The sequence below is a fragment of the Ambystoma mexicanum genome, chromosome 11 (genome assembly GCF_040938575.1).
Source record: "Ambystoma mexicanum isolate Mex_15411 chromosome 11, UKY_AmexF1_1, whole genome shotgun sequence".
NCBI classification, from domain to species: Eukaryota; Metazoa; Chordata; class Amphibia; order Caudata; family Ambystomatidae; genus Ambystoma; species Ambystoma mexicanum.
In genome coordinates, this window is record NC_090934.1 from 1,099,556,046 (window position 1) to 1,099,580,810 (window position 24,765).

The window sequence follows — 24,765 nt, forward strand, 5'->3', positions numbered from 1 at the left end:
TAGAATATAGCAGGTGGGATGTTTATCTGTATAGGTACCTGTAGGCCATGGGTGGGTGCTGCGACCTAATTACTGTTTGTTTGCATATTTCATATGCTGCACAGTGGCAGTGTTACCAGGACACAGAGGAACAGATACACATGCGTGTACTTGCACAACTACCGAATATCCCCTCCCATACGTCATCGTAGCTGGAGGACAACATGCAGACATACGGAGTGTGCTAGTGTCGTACGGATGCCTCCATTGTCATTATGGATAGGCCAGGCAACTGCAGTGTCCATAGGACACCTACCTTTTCCTTAATTGCAGTCATTCCAACGAGGACTGTGTGCCGCTGAGTGAAAATTGCATTTCAACAAAAAAACATATCACATATACACTCAACAACCTTTCACTTATTAACGTTTACTTGTACACATTCATACACACTATTAGGAAAGGGAAGGGGTAGCATAAGTGGATACTTATTGTGGGGAATTGAGGATTTCCTCAAGTTAGTTGTGAGGGGAGGAAGACATTGAGGTATCACCTTAACGTCTCCCATCACACGGATTTTGAGGGGATGAAGCCCTTTGACATGGGGAAGGGGTACACATGCAGGTCTGCTAGAGCTGTTTCATTTTGTCAATAATGCACCCTTGTATGCAACCTTTCAGCCAGCACAATTGTTTACCAATTTTTCCACTTTGGCTTCCAGCCTGTCCTTTTTGCTATGCACAGAGTTTCTTTCCTTTTCTATGGCCGTATACTGTTGTGAAAGTGTTGCCGCTTGTGCTGCCTTGCTTTGCTTTCCAATATGTTCTCTCACAGAAAAGAAAAGGTATTTGGTGTACATATAGCAATATATATTACATAATGTACATCACACAGTACTGTGCGTACCAATGGGGTTAGTAGTGTAAGTCATTGCATCATACTGGGAATTTTCTTCCAGGCATTCTAAGGTGCTTGCCATTGCTTCCTAATAAATGAGACATTATGCTTCTCTACTTTTGTTTACTGCAGCACCTATGCAGTTAGTAGACAAACTTCAGTGTGCTTACTACATTGTAGTGACGTTCTCGTCTTGGTAATTTCCAGTACATACCCTCTGAAAACACGTTGTTAAAGGGACGTTTTGGTTAAGTTGCACTACTAAAAACCTTTCTCCTTTACTGAATTTTTTACTAACAATGATTTTTGTTAGTGAATATACATATATATATATATATATATATATATAGCATGCATACATTATATATTGAGATGTATATATGCTAGACTGAGATGCATATATTGTATAATGAAACATATATACTGTAAACAGAGATATATTCACTGCACATTGAAAGGCATCTCGGTATACAATTTATGTACGAGTGCACCTTAAGATTCTTCTCTTTTCAGAACTCACTTGTTTATTAAATGTTCTGATTTTCTTGTATCAATTGTAATGCTAGTTTCCTTATAAGGGACGGCCAGTCTTTATTAATCTCTGGATAAATGTTGAAATGAAGCATTTGACCTATTTCATATACATCCTTCTCCTGAGTCCATGTGTTTTCCTAAGAACTCAGGTAATACTTGTGTACCCCCAGTGCTTTAAGTGGATTAGAGATTAAGGGGCAACTCTCCTTAGGGAGTGTGATCTGAGTTCACCCGTACTTAGGCCACACCCCGCCTGAGGGCATAGGGGAGTGGCTGGTAAAAGGAGTAGAGATGGGACACACTAGCATTATTACTTTTGATGCGCCCAGCCCCACCTTTTAAACAAAAGAAGGGGTTGGGGTCACCAAAGGTGTGACACTAGTGTGCCCCAGCTTGCAAGCAGCAGGCAGCCCTTTCATTTAAGGCACCACGTGGTGCAACACTTTAACCGACACTCCTCTTTGTGTGCCAGCATATCATTCCTGTCCTCGCTACTGTATTCAATACTGTATATACTACTGTAAACGACTCTGTTTCATATTACTTATGTAAGTCAAGCTTGCTGTAACAGCGCCACAATGCCCCAGGGCCGCTTGTGCTCTTTATAAATGCAAATAAATAAAAATAAACCACAAGCTCCTTGAATGAAAGGGCTGCCTGCTGTTCAAGGCGCTGTACTCAGAAACAGGAGGATGGCTGGACAACTCAGCTCTCATTTTGTTTTCGAGTAAAGTCATCACGCAGCATGAAGCCAAGGTGCTTCATGCTGCATGATGACTATTTACTCAGAAACAATCCAGCCCTCCTCCTGTTTCTGAGTACAGAGACATCAAGCAGCCTGTGGAGCTGAAGCGCGGAGCGGTTATACTGACTGCTTGCAGGTGTAACACTACGGTTTAGAAAAAAGAAAAGACGATGCATTATCTTTTTTCGAATCCGAAGTGTTGACACCTGCAGGCAGCCGGTGTAACCACAGCGCTTCAGCTACACAGGCTGTCTCAGGTGGCGTTGCTGCTAGGGCTGGTCGGGGGTGGGCTACGGCAGGGCCCCGGCTCAGGAGTCCTTTTTGGAGACTCATAGACGGCCACCAACACCAGCGCTTAAGGAGATCCAAGGTCTTTCGTTGACCGGGATGTGCCGCTACCTTGGAATCATGACACCAGTTAAGGGCCTTGATGCGGGTCTGATCATCGGGGATGTATAATTGGCCCTGGACAAAGGGTAGACCGTGGATCAAATCCATGTTGTACTCTTGGATCTCTATGGGTTTAGTTTGTACCCACTTCTGTAAAGCTGACTTCATTGAGGACTGTAACACACAACCACAAGCGACTTGATGGGGAAGTACAAAGACATTGTCAGCATTATACAAGGATTCAGAACCATGGATGCGAGAGAGGGCATCAGCTTTTGAGTGCAAAGAACTTGGGTGGTAATTGATCTCAAACAGATATGCCGAAAAGAATTCATGCCAATGGGCGTGCCGAGCCGTGCTACACTTCACAAAATGTAGAGCGACAAGGTTTCTATGATCCATGTACACTTGGGATGGTGTGAGGGTACCCAATAAATGATGTCTCCATACAAGGAAAGCGTCCCTAATCGCTAGGAGTTCTTTCTCTGTAACGGAATTGTTTTTCTTGTATGGAGTGAATTTACGAGAATGGAATGCTACTGGATGAAGTACCCCCGAGTCCTGGCATTCCTGGGATAGGATGGCACCGACCTCTACATCAGAATCATCTGCCTCTACCACGAAAGGTAGACTTGGGTCAGGATGCTGCAAAACTGGAGCTGCTGTGAAGGCTTGCTTAAGGGTGTTGAAGGCTTCTTGAGCAGCGTCATTCCAGACATAGGGTGTTTTACAACTAGTCAAATCCGTTAGAGGGGCCACAATGGAGGAAAATGAACGTATAAAGCGTCTATAAAAGATCAAGAAACCCAACAACGATTGTAGAACCTTCAGGTTCTCTGGAACCAGCCAATCTAAAACAGCATTGACTTTGGAGTTGCTCATGCATATACCTTTATTTGTGATGACATAACCCAGGAACTCCACACTTGATACATGAAAAACGCATTTTTCTAACTTTGCGTACAAGTGGTTGTCCCGTAAACGCTGTAACACCGAGGACACATGTTGGATATGTGACTCAAGAGAAGGGGAATACACAAGAATATCATCAAGATATATCACCACGAAAACATCCAACATGTTGCTAAAAATATCATTGATGAAATGTTGGAAGGTGGCAGGAGCGTTACATAAGCAGAACGGCATTACGCAATATTCATACAAACCGTAACGTGTTTTGCAAGCTGTCTTCCACTCGTCCCCTTTGCGAATCCTGACAAGGTTATAGGCCCCCGCAAGTCAAGTTTTGTAAAGATCACGGAGGAGCCAAGTTGGTCAAGAAGGACTGAGATGAGTGGTATTGGGTACTGATTACGGACTATAACTCTGTTCAGTTTGCGATAATCGATACAGGGTCTTAGGTCCCCCTCCTTCTTGGGTACAAAAAACATGGGTGAGGCTGTGGGTGACTGAGAGGGACAGATGAAACCTGATTTTAAAGACTTGTCAATGTATTCTTTCAGCAAGGCATCTTCCTTTATCGTCAGAGAATATACACGACCAGAGGGTAACTTGGCTCCCGGAACAAGGTCAATCGGGCAATCGTAGGCCCCATGAGGAGGTAAAACCTCAGCACCTTTTGCGTCAAAAACATCTTGGTAAGCTTTATACACCATGGGTAGGCAACCCCCCGAAATAGCACCGACTGTAGGGGCAGTCTTGAGCAATGGACGACACGGAGAGGTAGGTGTACTAAATGAAGACATGCAATTGTCCTCACAATAGCCGGAACAAAATGTGACTTCACCAGATTGCCAGTCAATGCTAGGGTTATGCATGAGTAACCAGGGAAGACCAAGAATAATACAGAATTGAGGAGCGGCTATAACGTCAAATGAAATATCCTCCACGTGACCCGAGTCAGTTGACATGGTCACTTGTATGGTTTTTTCAGTAACCAAACCAGACAACAGAGTAGTTCCATCAACCGCGTTGACAAGCTCCGGGTGGTCTTTAGTAATCAGAGGAATACCCATATCTTTGACATATTGATAGTCGATATAATTACCAGTGGCTCCTGAATCAATAACAACCCTTGCAGTCCAGGAGGAACCCGAGGGTAAAGCCAACTGTGTAGGGAGTGTAAAGCCCATGGGAAATATTGGGTCCTTAGAGGTGTGGCTCGGCAATCGGACCCCATCTATTGCCGGGCTTTCAAGTTTCCCTGTCTGTTGGGTTTCTTTGGACATTCACGTAATACATGATCCAGTGATCCACAGTAAGAACACAAATTGTTCTTCCTGCGGTGTTCTCATTCTGCCATGGTAAGCAGTCTCCGAACCACACCTATTTGCAAAGGCTCGGCACTACCAGAACTAGAGACTGGAATGGGTACAGGAACTGGAACATGAGCTTTTCTTTCCCCTTTCCGTTCCGAGCACCTTGCATCAATTTGGAGGGCGAGGTCCAAAAGTTCAGGAAACCCTGTGGGTAGAACAAGGACAGTGGCTAGGATGTCTTTCAATGGATCAGAAAGGCCCCTGTAAAATAAAGACACTTTCTTCTCCTCAGGCCAGTTAGTTTCTGCCTCCAACTGGTTAAACTTAGCCAAGTACAGGAAAAGAGTTGTGTCACCTTGATTGAGATTTAACAGCTTGAGATTTGTGGCCTGTGACTTATACTTTGTATCTAAATCCCTACTCATGGCGGTTAGAAGGGCGTTACAATCATAAAGCATGTGACTTCCCTCTCAAGCAAAGGGTTAGCCCATGCCGCCGTCGTACCACCCAAATGGGAGAGCACAAAGGCAGCCTTGGTGGTAGAATCGGGGAATTAATTTGGCCGGCATAGGAAATGTAACCGGCATTGATTTACAAAAGTTCGAAAAACTCTAGGGTCCCCTGTGAACCGTTCAGGCGGCGCAAGTGGGAAATGAGCCGTCAGATATACAGGGCCCTGATCTTGTCTACTAGGTGGCGGTCCTATACCTGAAGCCCCAGCAAGTGGGGGTAATGCCGCACTAGTACATGGTATGGTTGCCGGTAGCTCATCCATTCGGCGCTGCGTAGCATTGTGCGCTGCAGCCGTATTGGTACGTAAGTCAGCCACCAGCTGCATGATCCTTGAGAGGTTTTCGCTGATGTCCATATTAAAGGCTTCTGATTCTGTTAGAATTCGTCAGCTATTTGACCCGTAGTGTAGCCGTAGAATTCTTCTAGGCAACGTCACTCTGTGGCTGGTATACAGAGAAACACCAACAGAGAGCAATTCACTGGAAGAGGACCACCAGGAGACACCCTCAGGAAACTGTAACTGCGTGTGAGAATCCAAGATGACAGGTAATAGTTGGACTTCCTCCTGTTAAGGAACAACGCAAGGTATCAGGCCAATTCACATGAAGAATGAATACTTCTCGAAAAAGACCAAAGGGACTAACCTGCATGAGTAGGTAGACGGAATAGAATGGACATAATGGGAATTTGCAATCCTAGTAGTGGGTGTTCCCTGCAAGGGAAAATAGGTAGAATTGGTAAGGAGGGTAAAGAAGATAAAGACCAGAAACAAAATAACCCAGAGTAGGGAATGAGCTTACCGTCCACACACAGTTGTGAGCTTGGGAGATGAAGACTGTAACTTGGAATGCAGGAGGCCGTATCCACAGGTGGTAATAGTAGCAACTATCCCGACGGCAAGAGGACGCCTATAAACTGGGGTGGCCAGTCTCTAGTCCCAAGTAGCCACCGGACCCGGTGACAAGCGGAACGTCTAAACTAATTGTCCGAGCACTTGTGGTACAATCTTGGGATGATGAGGTAAGTTGAAGACAAGGTAAGTTGTGTACAGAATTCCTGGAGAAACAAAACCATCAAAAAGGACACAGTAAAGAAGTCCGTTGAGAAATCCTAGTTCGGTATTCAGATGAGTAGAGTAGTACCAGGGATCAGGCAAAGCAGTCCTTGAGGCAAAATCTGTGGTCAATTCAGCGTGTGAGCAAATAGGCAAAGGCAGGAAGCAAGAGCAATACCAGGGGACGCAGCGAGAGGTCAACAAACCAAAGCAAGACAGAATCAATACCGAGGGCAAGGCAGGCAGTCCAAACAACAGGCAAGGGTCGTAAACAGGAAGAATTCACAAGAGAGAACTGCACTTCCAACGAGAGCTCAATCAGAAGCGGCGTTCGTTTGTTTAGGGCCGCTTAAGAAGCCTGCATCACGTGACACGGGATGCCGCATCACGTGACCAAACAGGAAAAGAGGCCACCAGCGTTTCCACGGCAACTGCCATCGGCCCGGAACTTGGAACCGTGCCGGTGCGGAGAGCCAATACGAAACGGGCCGAGAGAAACGCTAGCTGACCCTGGAGGAATTCAAACGAAAAGGAGCCTGAACACGCGGCGCCCCCGTTGAACGTAAGTTTTGCATGGCGAGTTTGTTAACGCTGTACCTTCATATCCTGACATGCCTATGTGTTGAACTATTACCTCATAGCCAAGAAGCTAGAGTGTGTGCGAAGCCCGCACATGCCGCCTTGCCCCATGCTGAAAACGTGGGGAAGGGAAGCTAACTGCTCAACTATCCTGACATATAATTTCTTGAACACTTTTCTTTTGCATACATTGTTATCCCACACCATTTTGTATTTAGAAGTAAGAATTGGCAATAGGTTTATTAGTATAGGCCCTTTTATTTTGACAGACTCCACTAGGACTGCATTCTTATTATTTGATGGTCGTAGCTTCCCATCCTTAGATTTAAGTTTAGATAGGTGTTTTACCAACCCATTGAAGTTCAATAAATGCCCTTGAACTGTAATCACTTGTGTCCGTCTTCACTGTTTGATACCTTGACTTCCTTACATGTGGTGTCAGAAGTGGGATATGATTCAATGGACAAAAATTGAAACCCATGATAATAATCGTCATACCAGCAGAAGGAGAAAATAGAGTTATTGAACTCCTTAAGTCTGATAGAATATATACCATATATGCTATGACCTTGTACTCCCAGCTTCAAATCCCAATTGGCCAACAAGATTTGTTTTTCAAAACCCAGGTATTGTTAGATACCCTTCTGCTCTCCCACTATAACATCCAACAATGGGATTGAATAGTCTTAAAAATAAGGCCAGCGCACATCTTCATTAGACCTAGCTCCCTGAATCCACCTTTCCCCAAAACGTTTTCCTTTGGTACCGGATTAGTTTCAGTTCCTGGCCCATCAGGTGTACAGATCCACCTACCCAGATAATCTCATCCATCAGGATCTAGTTCAGAAGAGTCTGACGACTTTAAAACCCTTTCGGAAGTTGAGACACTAATTTTTCCGTCCGATTCAGAAAGTGTCACAGAGGGAACCCTTACTACCCTGAAAGATATGGCTGACCTTGAAGATGTACAGGCCAACTGGCCGCCCATCAAATGTAGGCCAAAACCTGTCTTCAAGAAAATGTAACAAAATCAGTTTAGTTAGAGGCTAGACCCGTACTACCTCAAGGGATACTACAACCTTATCAGGAGGTCAAAGATCTACGGAATTTCTTTTTGAATTTCCAGCGATTAGCTGAGCAATTGGGGTGAGAAGAAAATCTTTTTTTTTTAAATTTAGGACCCTTATTGAAAGGCGAGCTACAGACCGCCTACCAGTTAATTAATGTTGCCCAGGGAGCTACCTTTATATCCATAAAAGACGGACTTCTTAAAAGAGTAGGCCAAACCTGTAACTTCTATCGACAGAAACTAGGGGCTATTAGATTAAACCCCGGGGAAACACATTTTCTTCAAATTGGGGGAACAAATTAAGAACACAGTAGCCCTCTGGATTAAGAACAAGACTCTAGGAAGAATTGGTTGGAATGATCATTCTGGAGCAATTCACCAATTTTCTACCTCATTTTTTACAGAAAACAGTATTACAGCTAAACCGACCTACCCTAGTCATGGCTATTGAAACTGGCCAAAATCACTCATACGCAGCAAAACATTTTCACTCTGTACACAGAGGTGAAGAATGGAAGGATCGCAAACCCACATACCATTCTCAAACCCAGGTCCTAGATAGAGGGCACCCTAAAACTAAAGAATGGACCCCGAAAGAAAGAATAGAAATCAGAACACCAGATCTGAAGGGTAGAGAGGAAGGCAGAAGAGAAGAAATTACAGGGATTAAACCGTCAACCCATATATTTATTTTTTGTGTAAAGAAAAGCCCCATATGGCTCTACATTGCCCTAAAAATCTAAAAGAAGAACCAATAGAAATAGGGTGTCTCAGTGGCGACTAGTGGGAAGAAACAGAAGCCGATCTAGATTTATTCAGCATATGTCTATGCCAGTCTTCAACTGACTTTACATATGAAAAGGCCCTAGTAAATGGAAGGCCAGTAAAAGCGCTAATTGATTCAGGCAGCAAACAGACCACTATAAGGGCTGGTTTGGTGACAACAACAGACCTAGAAAATGCTAGTCTAGTTAGAGTCACATGCGTACACAGAGATAATGAAATCTATCCCAAGATACCTGTGTACATTAACATCAGGGGAGAATCACGGCTGGTATCATCTCCTTCCATCAATGCATGAGCCATTCATCAGACAGGTTTAGGCGTTATTCCTGAACTTCCCAAAGAAGTCAATCTGGGAAGAGATTTTCCTGCATTTTCTACTCTTACAAGTTCTCCCAAATTCCCCTAGCGAGTTTGTACCCCAGACTTATTGGCAACTAGACGGTTGCTCCCAGACATCTCCACTGTGGGAGTGGACGGAAACTGAATTTCAAGAACCTACCATTAGCCAAGAGGTACCTTTTGAACATTAAAATTATCCAATAACAAAATCACCACCTCCTTCTCAGTTCGTAGTATATCGGCGGGAGACAAACCCGAACACCCTGCCTCTACTAGACCAAAGGAAACGAAACTCACGGAATATGTTAGAGCACCTGGAAACATCTTTTCCTTGCTCTGTCCATGGTCCTAAACTTACAGGACATCGGAAAAGACCAAGGGGAAAAAACTCTAATAAAACACATGCATAGGGTTCTGCCACTGTATTGTGACAGAATAAATAAACAATGGATATTAGAAACAAAGGAAGGGGGATGTCCTGCTCCTGGCCAGAGCAGGGCCCCCATAACAGAAACATGCTAGCAGCAAAATTCAAAGGGAACAAATCCCAAAGAATAAAAGAGATTTTAGATCTCTGGGAATTATTTAAGGATATGGAAGATCAGGAAGGTGAAAAAGAGATCCAATCTAAGGGGAGATACCTTATAACGCCTAAACCTGCAGTAGGGTATACAAACCCAGTCTATAAACCTCCAGTGGTAGAGAGAGTGTCAACAGGATTATCAGGATTAGCAACTACGGGGGGAGGACTCAAGAGCTTTTGCACCTCCATATAACCCACAAGCAGTGATATGCCTGTAGCATTGGTGTACCCAGAGGGTCCACAAGTAGGCATAGATAACGAGTTAAGACCATTGCGGGAAAGGTTAGTCAGGTTACAAGAACCTGAAGAAGTATCACCAGAAATAAGGGTACCGGTGCAGAAATTAGGGGATTGGAAGAAAGGATATTTTTTGTTTAGATTCTCCCTGGGGCAATAAGAAATGTTTGTGTTGAAAAAGATGATGAGCAGAGGGTATGGACGGTCCTGGGGTAAGAAGTAGAACAAACAAGGGAAAATGCGGGGGAAGATGATGGTGGTAGAAATAATGAAGAGGCAGGGCAAGAAAGAGATCAAGGAGAGGAGGTGGCGAGAAACCCGTCTCTGCCACAAGAGACAGTGAGGAGGGACAGACCAAGAAATAGACCAGATTTAATGGTGGTAGTACAAGATCAGAAGAAAAAAGGGGTAGAAAACAAAATAGATATGCAGATGCATCTTATACGTAAAGGAGTAGGGATAACGCAGTATGTGCCATGGCCTCAAATGGACAAAAATAATTTGAGTAAAGTTCTCCCCCAGCTTATAGCCGGAGCTAGTAAATGGATCTATGAATCTGAAAAACAAACAGCAGGGGTATCCTTAGCACTAGGAGAAGAGTTTACTGGTCACCATAGTTGGGACCAGGATGGGGACAAATGGCCAAGGGCGAGGTACTCGGCGATAAGTCGTGCAGATAATGAACATGATGGAGCAGCCTTTAATGAGGTAAGGGCAAGGGTATGGGATGCCCTATGAAGGATGTTCCCAGATACCACTGATTTACATTCTTTAATGCAGTGCACAATGAGTGATGATGAGGACCCAGTTAGGTTTATTCTTAAGTTACAAGAAAGGTGAAGAGTTGAGACAGTACCATTTTTCTATTTTATAGTAAAGAAGGGATTACCAAAAGAGGTCCAGAAGGCACTAGATACAATTGTGGAAATTGAAGCCATAGGGTGGGCAGAGATACAGAGTATAATAGTCCACCATTGTAAGAGAATCAAGGAGCGGGACAGGGAGACAGCCCAAAAGCGGCAAAAGCACCATTGATGGCACCGGCTCAGGGGGAAAGGACAGGAGACACTCAACAAATTGGGAATGCCACAATTGCGGTACTATGTGGGGAAGGAAGACAGGGACAATGGGGTGGGAAGGGACAGTACCCCAACCCACAGTGACAGTATGAAGGAGCACCAAGGGGAAGAGGAGGAAATCGAAGAGCAAGAGCTCCTTTGGGAGGATAGGATCCTGAGGAGGAGGATTGGGAACATCACAGTGCTGGTATTGCGGGAAATGGGGGCATTTTGCAAGGGATGCAGGAACAGGCCTGGGATGGGATTTAATTATGGGCCATCATCACCAGGGCAGAGATTCTAGGGGCCTCAAGGAATGGGACAACAGCAATTTGGGTGAGGGGGTCAAAAATCAGTTCCCTTATGGGACTGACAGGCAAGGGCAATGTGGGCAACAACTACAGCAGGGTGAGGGAACACAGTTTAACAGGATGGCTGTGGGAACAGGTGCCCCATTCCAAGGAGTTGCAATGGTGGGGGCAGCCCTTTTCCATTCCCTGGGACAAATACATATTCTAATTAGGACAGCCCACAGAAAGCACTCGCATGTCCAATCCTATTGATAACCGCACACCCTGAAGAGGAGCCATTGGTGGAGGAGGAAATAGGAAACAAGCAATTTATATTTATGGTAGATTCCGGTGCAACTAAATCATGCATCATGGAGGGGAACTTTCCATTATCAGGTAAAACTCTTTACACGCAGGGACTCTCTGGGGCTACTTCTACGGTTCCATACACTGAGGAGCTGGATATAAAAGTGGGGGGGGGGGTAGTATGAACCCCCTTGTTAAATCCAGAGAGTTCCCCTGTGAACTTGTTGGGTAGGGATCTGCTCCGTAAACTAAATATAACCAGTGGTCGAAGTGGACAGGAGCGGTCGGGAGCGGTGCTCCTCTACCTCTTTTAATTAAGTTTTACAGCTCCTATACTTTTATTTTAAAAAGAAACCGTTTCCGGAACGGTTTCGTTTTTAAATAAAAGTGTAGGAAGAGGTTGGAACTTGCACTTTCAGTGCACTGCACTGAACGTTCCTCTAAACAGCAGGAGCATGTGTTTTAGGGCTTTTATTGTGCATGGGAGGGGGCGCGGTGATGGGGTCTATGGGGAGCGGTGCAGGTCAGTAGGGAACATAGTTCAACTACTTCTTTTTGTACACTTTGACCACTGAATATAACCATATAATTCACAGACCAAGGGGTAGTGTGTTCCACTCCAGGGATGTGTGTAGCTCAAGCAATGGTAATAATCAATGTAATAACAGGGGAGTCAGTAGTTCATGGGGTTCATGTGGCCCCAGATATATTTTTCTATGGTATTAAGGTATTAGTAAATACAGTGCCTCAAATTGCGATAAAATGTTGGCGAGTGCCCACAGATTTTATTTTTCAACCCATGGTGCCACCCAAGATGGTGGCAGGGACAATATTGTCATTCGATTTACAAGGACTAGTAGTGTTAGACAAAAGAGTAGTCTTGAATGGAACAGACCAGGTTGAATGAGAGTGGCTACAGTATTATGTGTAGACCCGTCAGTACAATTGAAGAAAATGACTAATGACGAGTTATTTGAGGACAAGGAGCAAAAAGGGGAGATTATTTTGGGAATTTGCATTCCCTGTGATATCATGGTGCAGTATAGGTAGGTACAGTGTCCCCTGATGGCAGTGGTGACCCGGTCGTTTTTATTTTGTGAGCAGGGCATGCGATATGTGCCAGCACAATTATGGACTGTTAACCCACATGATGTTGGGTTACTGAGAGATGTGACCCCAGTACAGATTACATTGAAGTCAGGTGCTTAGCACAATCATCCAGTATGTGGATGATCAGTTGGTATCTAGTGAAAATGAACAACAGTGCAGGAGGGATTCTGTTGCATTATTGCAATTACTAGCTCACAAAGGGTACAAGGCAGATACAAAGAAGCTATAATACAGCCAACAGGAGGTACTACACTTGGGACAACTCATTTTTGCAATGGGGAAAAAATATTATCAGATAGGGCAGCGGCAGTACGCGCCACCCCTAGGCCCAGTACTGTTAAGGAAATGTAGCAGTTTTTTGGGATTATGTAATTATTGTAGGGCATGGATCCTAGAGCACACAGTCTACAAAAGGCCACTGTTACAAAGTCCCAGGGAAAGACAGAGGACTTAAAAGTACATTTGAATGGACTGACAAAATGACTAGATAATTTGAGGACTTAAGCTATTTGCACGGTCCCTGTTTTAGCAACTCCGGATTATATACAGGAGTTTTATTTATTTTCCAGTCTGATGAATGGCTCATGCATTGATGGAAGGAGACACATTATATGTTGATGGGTCATAAATAATTGACATGGGGATGGAACGGAAGCACACTGGGGCGGTTGTGGCGTACGGTAAAGGGGGGGAGAAATAGTGACCACCCTTATAGAAAGTGAGACCACAGTTCCATGCACAGCATTGCCCATATTACAACTGGATCATTATTACCTGGGGAACTGATCAGCCCCAGGTTTGAAGATCCATATGAGGTGGGGTTCTGTACTGTTTTCCTCTCGCCATCTGTATTAGTTAGATATTGAGTGCATCTCTCGGATGTCCGAAGAGCACCTGAGACAAGGCAAAGTTCAGTAAGGCCATAGCCAAAGAAGAGACATTTTTAGGATTTTTTCGTTTTTTCATTTTTTATTTTTTACCTTTTTTAATTTGTTGATTTTTTGAAGGTCCAGAACCTGGTCAGCTCTGGTGGAAAAGGTGCCTCTCTCACTCCCTCCCCCTCTCCCTCTCCCTTCTCTCCCTTCTCTCCTTCCTTTCGCTCTCTCTTTTGCTTGTTTTGTCTCTCTCTGGTTCTCTCCCCCTCTCTTTCTCTCTCGCTTTCTCTCTCTCCCTCATTCTCTCTCTCTCTCTCTCTCTCTCTCTCTCTTTCTCTCTCTCTCTTTCTTTCTCTCTTTCTTTCTTGATAACCTTTTTTCTGCTCTCCAGGAATAAGCAAAGATGGCTGAGCAAACTATATGTTATGTAGGTAAAACGTTAACATACATTACATTTGTTCTAGAAATTATGTAGTGCCTTTTTTTAGTACTATGTTGTTTTGTATGGCACTGTTTGTGGTTGTTGGGGTGGATGAAGGTATGTCTATTATATGGGTGGCCATATAAAGGGGGGATGGACAGTTGGAAAAAATGAGAATATGTCTATAAAAAAAAATACAAAATGGTTCACTTTTTGCCGACCACCCCTACAAGTTTTCTTAGACGAATGAAACGGAAAGTATGAATGACGTATGATTTATCTAAGGGGATGAGCTTTGACGTCATTTCTGATATCGAGTACCCAGAATCCTCCAATAGCTGGTACTCTGATATGCACATTGCAGGAAGGAATATAATAAATGAAAGCTGTTATGTGTGTGCATTTATCCCGCACGCATCAGGGGCTCCTATGGCTTTAGTTCCACATCCAGTCCCAATTACAGAGGCACAATGCCTGGTACATCTTGCACTACAGGGGATAAAGGGCACATTCCAGGCACACAGCGTGCAGTTGAGGAGCATTGATCTATACCCAGTGTTCTGCAATAGTAACACAAAATACCGTCAGTGTCTACAAGGACCATATTTCTACTTGGGAGATTTTTCACATGTCAATGACAAATGGCAGGGCACCACAGTGATGTGCCCGGCAGATGGACTGATCAAGTACAGTGGAGAAGCAATGCACTGAGTAGAGACTATGAGTGCGCAAATATGGTCCCCACACATCACAAGGCTGACATGGACTGCAACAATGAAGAAGCCAGTGCGAATACATAGAGCCATAGACTCAATGAAGCAACAGTTCCTGTTGGCGCAAACAAGCAGTGCAACCACACTCTTGTGATCCCTGATATGACGAAAGGTACGACAGCGGTGATGGATTACTACTGGGTTTGTGGCCAACAAGCCTACTTGCACACCCCACTCTAATGAAGGGGCAAGCGTTCACTGGCCACCCTGTGCTTAGTGCTACTAGTAACCCTGGAAAAACACCTGAAGGGCGAAGAAATGCCTGTCGAGGTGTCAACAGCCACTCCAGCACCTGAAGAAGCAGAAAGAAGCTTGCAGATCACACAAGAATTTGGTATGCTGCCAGAAAAAGGATGATTTCAACAGCGGGGAAGAAAGAAGAGCTCGTACTGTCTCAAAAGACTGTTCCGCACTGCTCAGAGGAATACCTGATGAGTACCAGCTTTTTTTTTTTTTAGCTCAGCACAGACTTTCTTTTCATCTTTTTTGGCTCCTGGGATAAAAGCAGCTGCTGCACTTTTATACCCCCAGAGGATGCTGAGAATGGGTCACTAGCCCACATCATCAAGGTGATGCACAATCTAGGTGTTCAAATGAAGAAAGTAGGTGGAGTTCAGAATACAGATTGGCTATCACTTGCCTTTGATTGGGTCCTGTCATGGCTGGAGGCAGCAGTAAAAATACTGGTTCCTGTTATTGTATTCTTCTTGGTCCTCTTCTGCACATGCCAATTGGGTCTCCGATGTTGTGTTCATATAATCCCTAATAGTGCAAAGATGATGGTATCAATTGGGGGATCTAAAACACCTTGCCATACAATAAACAGTGAAACTCAAACTAATATTTCTGGGGTTGTAGATATGTCGGGTGGGGATGAGTTAATTACTGTAGAAGTAACGAAAGGAGGGAATGTTGGGGAGGAGCTAGCACCTTGGCAAGCACCTTCCTGCACCCCCAATCACTTTGCAATTAGGCAAGACATCTCTAAGCAGTAGAGCACTGAGAAAGCTTTTTTCATGCAAAAATAATCACACACATGCATGGCCAGGCACTAAATGAAAATAGTTCATATTTAAATATAAGGTGCAAATAACCTTTAGTTGAATACACTTCTAAATGTTATTCTATGTAGTTTTAAAAACTCAAAGCACAGTAAAGAGCTCTGTGCCAAAAGGAATGCAGCCTGTGCTAAAAATAGACTACAGGCATTACGTGGTGCCCGGCTAACTCTGGTAGAGCACACAAAGTAACTCAGCAACTGCTCCCTGTCCATCAAAAGCCCATGCAGACTAAGAATAGGGGAGTGTACATGCTCATGCACACAATACAACAGTATGTGAAAATGAGGTTTTAAGGAGAATTACTGTACCAGATAAAATATGAGTATATTGAGTGAAGTGTGGAGAGTATGGCGGGAAGGTGTGTTTATATATAAATGTTTAGGATACAGCAAAATACAATAAACAGGAGCTACAATGTATTCCTGCATAGGCAGCAGTATGCTAAGTAGATTGTTCTAAATGGAAACCCGGCCATGCAAGAAGGAAGACTGCAGCATCCCCTGTGAAAGTGGTCATTCCCATAAATATACATTTTAAAAACATAGGATGGATGGACACCAATGGACACACGCCGGTAGGGAATGAGACCAGAAGAACATGCGAGTGAGTAAACGGTATTCTTTATATAAAGATAAAATTGGGCACGCAGAGGACTCTGCCACTCCGAGAGCGCTCTGCCAACATTAAAAGGAAGACACATTATAAGTCCAAAACACGTCATCTATGACGTGTTCTATAAGGGATACACAAACGCTTTTCATTGGACAAGTTAACATAAGACAGTATAAAATATGTAATAGAGCCGGTGCTGGTTGGCTGGAGCTGAACCTGTTACTGCTTGAGTTGTGTGGGGCAGCTGGGCTCATCAGGGAGAGGCGACAGGTCACGTCGAGTCCACACAGCTATCATTTCTGGCTAAGCTAGGCTTCACAGTAATCATAGGCATGCACGATTTAATATGGCACACAAGGTTCATCATACATTGTAAAACAAGACCAGAGTGGGGCAGCTGTACAGTGGTCCGGGTGCCTTATCTTGCGTGTGATTCTGGGGCACATTTATCAGATGCCTCGAGGATCAAACAAGGGCATCAGGATTTGTTAGTACATGGAGAATATATGTCTGCTCTGGATTAGTTATACGGGGGGCAATTAAAGGTGGCCCATGGTCAGGGGTCCCACCACTGCTACATCAAAGAGGTGAGGGGCTTGAGGTTCATTCAGACAGTAACTCTTAATGATGGGGGCTCTTTGAGCATGGGCAGTTTTGTGGAGACAAATGGTTTTCAAGGGCCAGGCTCCGGCCCGGCCACACACAGAGCAATGATCTCAGAGGAAGAGGAGAGATACAGTGTTAGCTTCCGTGAGAACAGGACAGCCGCAACGCAGACAGTGGGGAGGTGGTGGGGGCTGACAGGCTGGCTGTGCACGGTGCTGGACAGGGGAGAGATGCAGGCTTGCGCCTGAGAGTTTCAAATGAGGCCTGGTAAAAGATGAAGTTGTTGTGAATACAAAATGGATTCCCTGGGGACCCGCGAAACACATTAGTTAGTTGTCAATCAATGGCTACCTCCCACCCGTCATCGGGTTTCGGCCGAGGGTGTACTGCCAACAATTAAATGAGCATAACATATGCTTTGCCTGGAATGTAGGGGGGCTCAAAACAGCTTCTTCCTCCCATACACTTGTAAGGCAAGAAGGACAGTTTTGGATGAGCTATGCCAGTATCCAGTAAGCAAGTACAACAGTATATAAGGTGCCTGCTTGGCATCAGTCTGAAGGAGCTGGGAACAGTGAGGGACAGAATGCTGTTCAGGAGCAGAGATCTTTGCCCCCTACTCATTTTCTGTAAAAAATTTTAAAAAATTCCTTGCAAGATAAGACTCTTGGTCTTAATTCCCTATAGGTGTGAACTTTATCTGGTGTGAGCGTGATTAGGGGTACACCAATATAATGAAGGGGTCCCCCTGTAAATTGGCCTACCTTTCAATATATATATCAATTAATAACACACGTTGTACCCTGCCAATTCTAATATAGAAAATATATACAATGTCTATGTGGTACCACACTTAGCTATTGACTCCTTTAAAATGTATCAACTGCTGACAGTTATAAAGGCATTCAAATACTATAACAATGTGTGTCAGCATAGATCATAGGAAGGAAGACAAGTTTGGGTTAAACAATGGCAGAATGCTAACCCTCTCTACCTAGAGGTAGTTCTGAGTGAGGATCCCCCCACCTGGGCAACCTCTAATGTGTATTAACAAGGCCTGTCCATTAATGGTAAAATAGTCTTGTTTCCTAATCAAAACTGTTCAACTACTGCAATTTACCTGAGTTAGAAGAATTTCTTCGATGGTTCGTCTACGGATTTCCCGAGGGTGCACTCTCTTTAAAGCATGAACCACATGCGTCGAGAGTCCTCAAAGAATGTGAACCCTGGCGTAGAGAATCCTCGATAAAAAGAGATTGGCGCCACAAAGAAGACTCGTTGAAGAACATAGACCCGGCAGCAGGTGTCAGTGTCGACGATCGGAACTCGACCACGACTGGATTTCAGATCTTCACTTGGCAGTGTCTTTGTGGGCTTCGGGTGGCGGGAAACCCCCCAGCGGATTCTTCTTGGTCATCAATGACCTCGACTTTCTCCGGCGGGACAAAGCGGTCGACGGTGATGGCAAGGGAGCCCTCTTTCAATGCTCTTAGGCAAAGGTGTAGTTTTGCGGCTCTGGTCATTGAGCAGCACGGCGTTGAGCTGTCTCTGCTTCTGGGCAACTTGACTGGCTTCCAGCAGTTACGGAAATCCTCTGAACCCCAGTCGGCAGCAATGAACTTCGATGGCCAGCTTTGTCCTGGTGCTTTACTTCAAGATTTCTCAGCAGACCCCCGTCTCCGGTCGACAGCCTTTCAGGACTGGCTTCCAGGGTGCCTCGATGAATATCAGCTTCTGCCTGATGTTCCCTCGTAGCTAGGGGAGAGGTCTCCTAGCTAGGTCCTCTCTCGGATCAGTCCTGGACAGACTCAACAGCTTTCAGATTTCGTCAAAGGAAAACAGCAGCAATTCTTCTTCTTCCAGCTGGGCTTCAAGGATAAGCAGCTTTAAGTTTCAACTTCAGCATCTGAACAAATTGGTAAGTGAGAGGTCCCCAGATATACAGATCTGTCCCTCATTCACACTGCCGAGCCAAGCTCAGTCAGCCAATCAGTCAGAAGGGCATTCATGCAGGCAGGCAGCTAATCAGGCTCACGTGCATTCAAGCCATTCACTTCCACCCAGACACCCATAACAAAGAAAGTGGATTGGGGCAAGCACCCAGCCTTTCAGCACACCACACTGCATTCATGTCAGTTTCAGGCAGGGCTGTCTCATTCTTTGTGTCACACACACAGATACCAGACACCCATAACATAGAATGCATATTGGTCACACACTCTATTCACAAAGGTCCCACCCCAATGGTGTACCCACAACTTAAAGTCACTGGAAAGGCAGTCTGTCCTGGACTTCCCCAGAATACCATATATGATTCTTCCAAACCAGAGCCAGTGAGGGGAAGGGACAGATTCATGGCTTCCCAGGACTTTGAGAAACAAGGTAACAGGTAATAGAAACCAAGAGGCCACAGGGGCCATCTTGCCTACTATCAGGAATCCACTGATTCCTATGGCAATGCCTGGGTATCCCAAAATGGAGGACACTCAGAACACCTGTCAAATTCAGCATGAAGCTGCCGCCAGCCCATACCCTGCTCTGTGGGGCACACACAGGTGCCCAAAAATATACACCCCCCACCTATGGATGCCATACGCGTATCCCAAGGGTATCTGTTCACCACAATCAAAAAGAGGAAGAGATGCACTGCCAGGAGTTCCACGTGGACTCCTATTCAGAAAACAACACAGAACACACATGATAAGGGAATACAGGACAAGAACATGGAGGCCCTGTCCCTCCAATGCATTTCCAGCATTACAAAAATCAGCTGGGGCCCTCTCTCTAGAGCTGTTGCCCTCAGAAAGGCCCTCACTCTCATAGCTACCTGGACCTGAGGCCTGCTCATCTGTCTCTGTACTTCGCTCTTCAGCCTGCCTGCAAACTGTTCTCCAAGAGGTTTCAGCTCTCCCCACTCATCTCCACTTGCATTCCGCAAATGTTCAATGCTCAACCCCCCATATTAATTTTCACATGCAATTAATTACATATTTTCTGTCTCCTGCCCATCCTTTTGACTGGTTTCCTCAGTGTAAATTAACAACAAAGGTAACCCCAGTCAGAAACAATGTTCTTAGAAGTGTAGGAAAACCTATAGTTTCAGTTCCAATCGAACATTAGATTACAAACTTCAAGGTAGGTGTATCTTCAATGATCTGCAAAGGGAGGGACGAGTTCACTCCTAATGTAAGTTTGTTTTTGTGGCCTGACTTTGAATTATCAATATCACTGTAATCTGTAGACCATTGTGCACAATTGCATCCTGCTGTTGCCTCCGTGCAATGCATATGAGCAGAAATGCTCTATTTTTGCATGTATCTTAACATTATTCTATTACACCGCAGGTGGATTTTAAAATGTTTTAAAAGACATATGTTCTGTCTGTCATTTGCAATTGATCCTCCATTGATAGAACTATAGAACGCATACTTATGCATACTTAGAATGTCGAGTATGCAAGGCGTAGCCTGTTTCTGTTATATAAACTAAAGATGGCCGAAAGACCTACTCTAGGCTACGATTTTCATGAGTGCCTAAGGAAAAAGTCCAATACTGTACCCTTCCTAGAAAACTTCCATAAGCGTCTGTTTCTTGAAGAATCAATAGATACTGACTGTGATTTTGTCAAGAAAAAGAAGCTTACGAGTTGGGAAACGTATATAGATATGGCAGACAGACTAAGAGGGACTGAAATTGTTTAAATACAAACAGGCATACTACACCCAAAGGGTAAAGTAAGAGAGTATTTAGCCAAATTTACCCTCTCAAAAACTGAGGGACTGCTATCTCAAATTCCGCCTCAATGCCTTTCCCACATTGGAGGTCATAGGGCCAAAATGTAATATACCAAAGGAATTACATGTATGTCGTGTTTGTAAATTGGCATCTGTGGAAACAATGCAACATTTGGTCTTGGAATGCTCGAACATTAGGACTGACAGAATCAGATTTCTAGGCCCCTGGGCGCACTCTTTACTCAGTTATTCATTCTACCCAGTGGGAGAGACTTATGAGAACAACCAACTAATACTAGCACTGGCAACAATTTTTGAGGATAGTCCTCGTGGAATTGGAAAAGATGCTCCATCAGGGGGAGCACGACTGGTTAGAATGCTGGGATAATATATGATGTAAGGAACTGCACCATGGTTATGACTATGAATGTGCAGAATAATGTTGAATTGATATGCAGTTCCGGGTAGGCCGGGAATAATTGACTTTTGAACTGTATTGAAACTGACATTTTAATTTGTTTGGAAAGCCCAATATTTTATATCTTGGTAATATCAGTGAAAACGTTTCTTGGAAACTAGAAAACACTGAATAAATAAATATATATATTTTTTTAAAGAACGCATACTTATTATTTTTTAAATAATTACATTTGAGATTTAAAAATTGCACACGTTACCATCTGTTCATTTTGCAAGTTTAATGTTACTGACTTTATCCACAAGATAGCACTTTTGATACATTGGAAATGGGGTTACATGTCTTTATAAAGAATAGTTTTATAAGGAATGCACATATAATGAACATTTTATAATGACAAAACATAACAAATTTCTTTCTTCTTTTTTTGTCTGTTTTTGGGGGGTCCCCGAAAACCCCTGTTTCCCACCCCTAAAAACCCACCCCAACCATTTCCTCACAAGATCTAACCCTTTACCCGACCCCACATACATTTTCGTTATGTTTTTCGTTATAACATTTTCGTTATATGTGCATTCTACATATAATTTTTGTTTTTAAGACTGTGTACCGGGAAATTGTCTCTTTTTCCTTTTACTCACATAGACAGCTCAAATACTTGGAATGCTGTCAGGTTTGTCTTGTGTATTTCATTAGCTAGACACCGGTTCAAACAGATTTTAAGTAGAGAAATATACCATGACCACAATATCTCATGAGCAGGAATCATGAGTGGAATCCCAAGGTGGGGGCAACTGGAGTGAGGTGAACTCTTGGACATTTTCAAGTCCGCTCCCTCCCCAGGCTACGTCCAGAAATATATTTGAGCAAGTCTTTTTGTCATATATAAATCACAACCTTGTTTGAGGTAAAATACACTCGTTGAAAACACATGACTGGTTTGCAGTATACAAGTGGATTTCCCTTCTATACTAGAGATCCAGGAATATAGCACTTATTATGAAATCCATGAATTGCATTCATCAATCAATGTTGTGCAAACTACTGAGTTCTTTTGGTGGCAAAATACTAAAGGTCTGCACCTTTGGGTTGATGAAGAAAGCATCACATTTATCCTGGTATAGTATTGGTTCCAACAAGAATGAAGTGGGCAGGGGTCATTGAGAAGAACTGTGTAACTGTGGGGGTCAGGGAAAGCCAAACGTTACATGATGCGACCACTAGAGATGGTATATTGGGGATCTAATTGTCCACCTAGCCTCCCAACTCAACCTGCAAACAGCCCTGCAGCCACTTCTTCAGGGAAGCCATCCACCTATAGACCACCATAAGATGTATTACATAGGAGGTAGAGGAAAGTTCTCAAGTAGAGCCTAAGGCCTGTGGAGTGGTATCAGGGGGCAGAAAAAACAACAAACCGGTTTGAGGAGGGATTTGTAAGAAGTAGTACTGCACATACACCCAGTGTGCTGCTTTCCCAGCCATGATCCGTGAGCCCGCTCATGTAGCAGGAGACTTCCTAAAGCTTGCACCCGAAGGAAGAGGTTTCTGGGGATGGAGCGTGAATACGGGTTCAGAGGAAAATGGGTGCTTGCAACCATTGTACAGTGAGCAGGCAACACAAGCGTGTGCGCTGGAAAATGTGTGAGAGAATAGTCACTGGCAGCGCAGGAATCAACTGCAGGACTGCCCAACCACCATGGTAGTCTTGCCCGATTTAACCATGTCTGCCCACATATTTGAGCACTTGCCTTGCTGAGGCACAATTAATTGAACAGTTATAGAACGCTGGCAATTAGACCGCACTCAGCACATTAATCTAGTGAGAAAATATGCAAAGGAGTTGGGGCCACTAAGCGTTGATCCATCCTACAACAGAGTTAAAAAGGTAAGGGTTCAGGCAATCCCTGATTTTGGGGTCCTAAAAACCAGTAAAGCAGTAAAGAACAAAGCAGCAAAGGGCTATTGGTGAGGGAGTTAGGCCAGCATTGGATAGAGAGGTGTTTTAACAAAGAGTAGCAGGAGGAGAGAAGAGCAGGTTGTCGAGACAGCTAGCCCAGTCCCTGCGAGAGATTAGACATCAAGAAGAGCTTGATTCAAAAAGCATGCTGGGAGCTATAACCCCTAAACTGGCCAGAGACCATCGAAAAGAAGCAGCATTTGTTTACCCCCTGAGGCTGTAGCCCAGATCCTGGTGCTAGTCCAAAGACTTTAGAGAGGAGCACTGCTATGTTGGGCCTTGCAGGTGCTGGAGACCTTGAGTAGAGGCTGTAGTGGGCTCAAGCACAGGAGTGAGGCCCTTGGCTGGTGGATAATAATAACTTCAGTGTGAGATCACCCAGATGGGGGAGGGTGTCAGGGGCTGTGTGGGCCATGATCTCAGAAGATTTTTTTCTTACCCAGCTTCTCTGACAGTGCCTCGGTGTGAAGAGGCATGGCCTATCCCTGTAGGAGTCCAGCCTAGTACCCATGACTGGGCACCAGGAGGACCTGCCCCAGGTAACCGCCCAGAATATTGTGGAAACCCTATATGAAAAGAACACACCCAGGAGGATTTGCAGATTAAGACCTTTGACTCAATGTGTCAAAGGTCCAATGCCGGAATTCTGGTCTGGAGACAGCAGCAGAATTCAGGCCGTGTGCAAGGATACCAGGAAGAAGGAAGACTCAGAAGGATACGAGTCAGGCTGGGAGCGAGGAGAGTAACAGGAAGTAAGAGAAGGTAGACATGCTCCAGAAGGAAGAATTAACGGAAGACTAGGGGAAGGTCGAAGAAAGAACAGGAAATATGCGTACCTGCAGCCAGTGTTGCGACACGCTGAGCTCAGTCTTATCCAAAGTAGGAAGTGCCATCTTGATAGGTCAAGTGAACAACTAGACTTCTACAGTCCATAGCGGCGGATGCATACTGGATGCCAACGAATAGCCAGTAGTGGAGGACCATGACAGAGGGGTGGGGAGACTGTCAGTTACTAAACTTCTGAAGGGTTTCCCTTAAGTCACGGCGGGTGGGTGAGAAGGGCAATAACACGGTATTGACCTGGCAGGAGACTGCTTGTACAGCTAGAGATCCCAGCAGGATACTAGTCATCTGAAGCAACTGTCAAGGTCAAGAACGAAGCATGCTGGGCGCGTTTAATACTTTTAAACTGTGAGTGAACTAAATGATACATCCAAGGTGTGGCAACATTGTGATTTTGTTGTTTGGAGTAGAGAATTACAGATGGGACTACGATATTAGATCCACTTAGAATAGAGCCCTGCACTAAATTTATTTAATCCCCCGTCCCAACACTGTTACACAGGTGTCTGTAACCTTAGGCACTTCAGATGTTTTGAAATAAACCGTCCATCAGCTCTAGCCAGCAAAGACAATGGCAAGGGAATTGTAGTCCAAAACATCTGGAGAGATGCAGATTGCATACCCCTTCAAATCCTCCATTTTGAGTTTTAGGAGGCTTGATATCTTCTGTAGCAATTCCTCCAACCCTTACTGAATTGATGCATGATTCAGAAGAGTACAGCGGAATGTCTCTTCATAATCTCATGACAATGTTAACATTGAAACCGCAAAAGA

General features: G+C 44.4%; 1 protein-coding gene across 2 annotated transcripts in view; it reads left to right on the top strand.

Moving 5' to 3' along the window:
- LOC138504147 (uncharacterized) overlaps positions 1-24,765 on the top strand; it is a 307,307-nt gene that overhangs the window by 15,769 nt on the left and 266,773 nt on the right. The gene's annotated exons all lie outside the window — the stretch shown is intronic.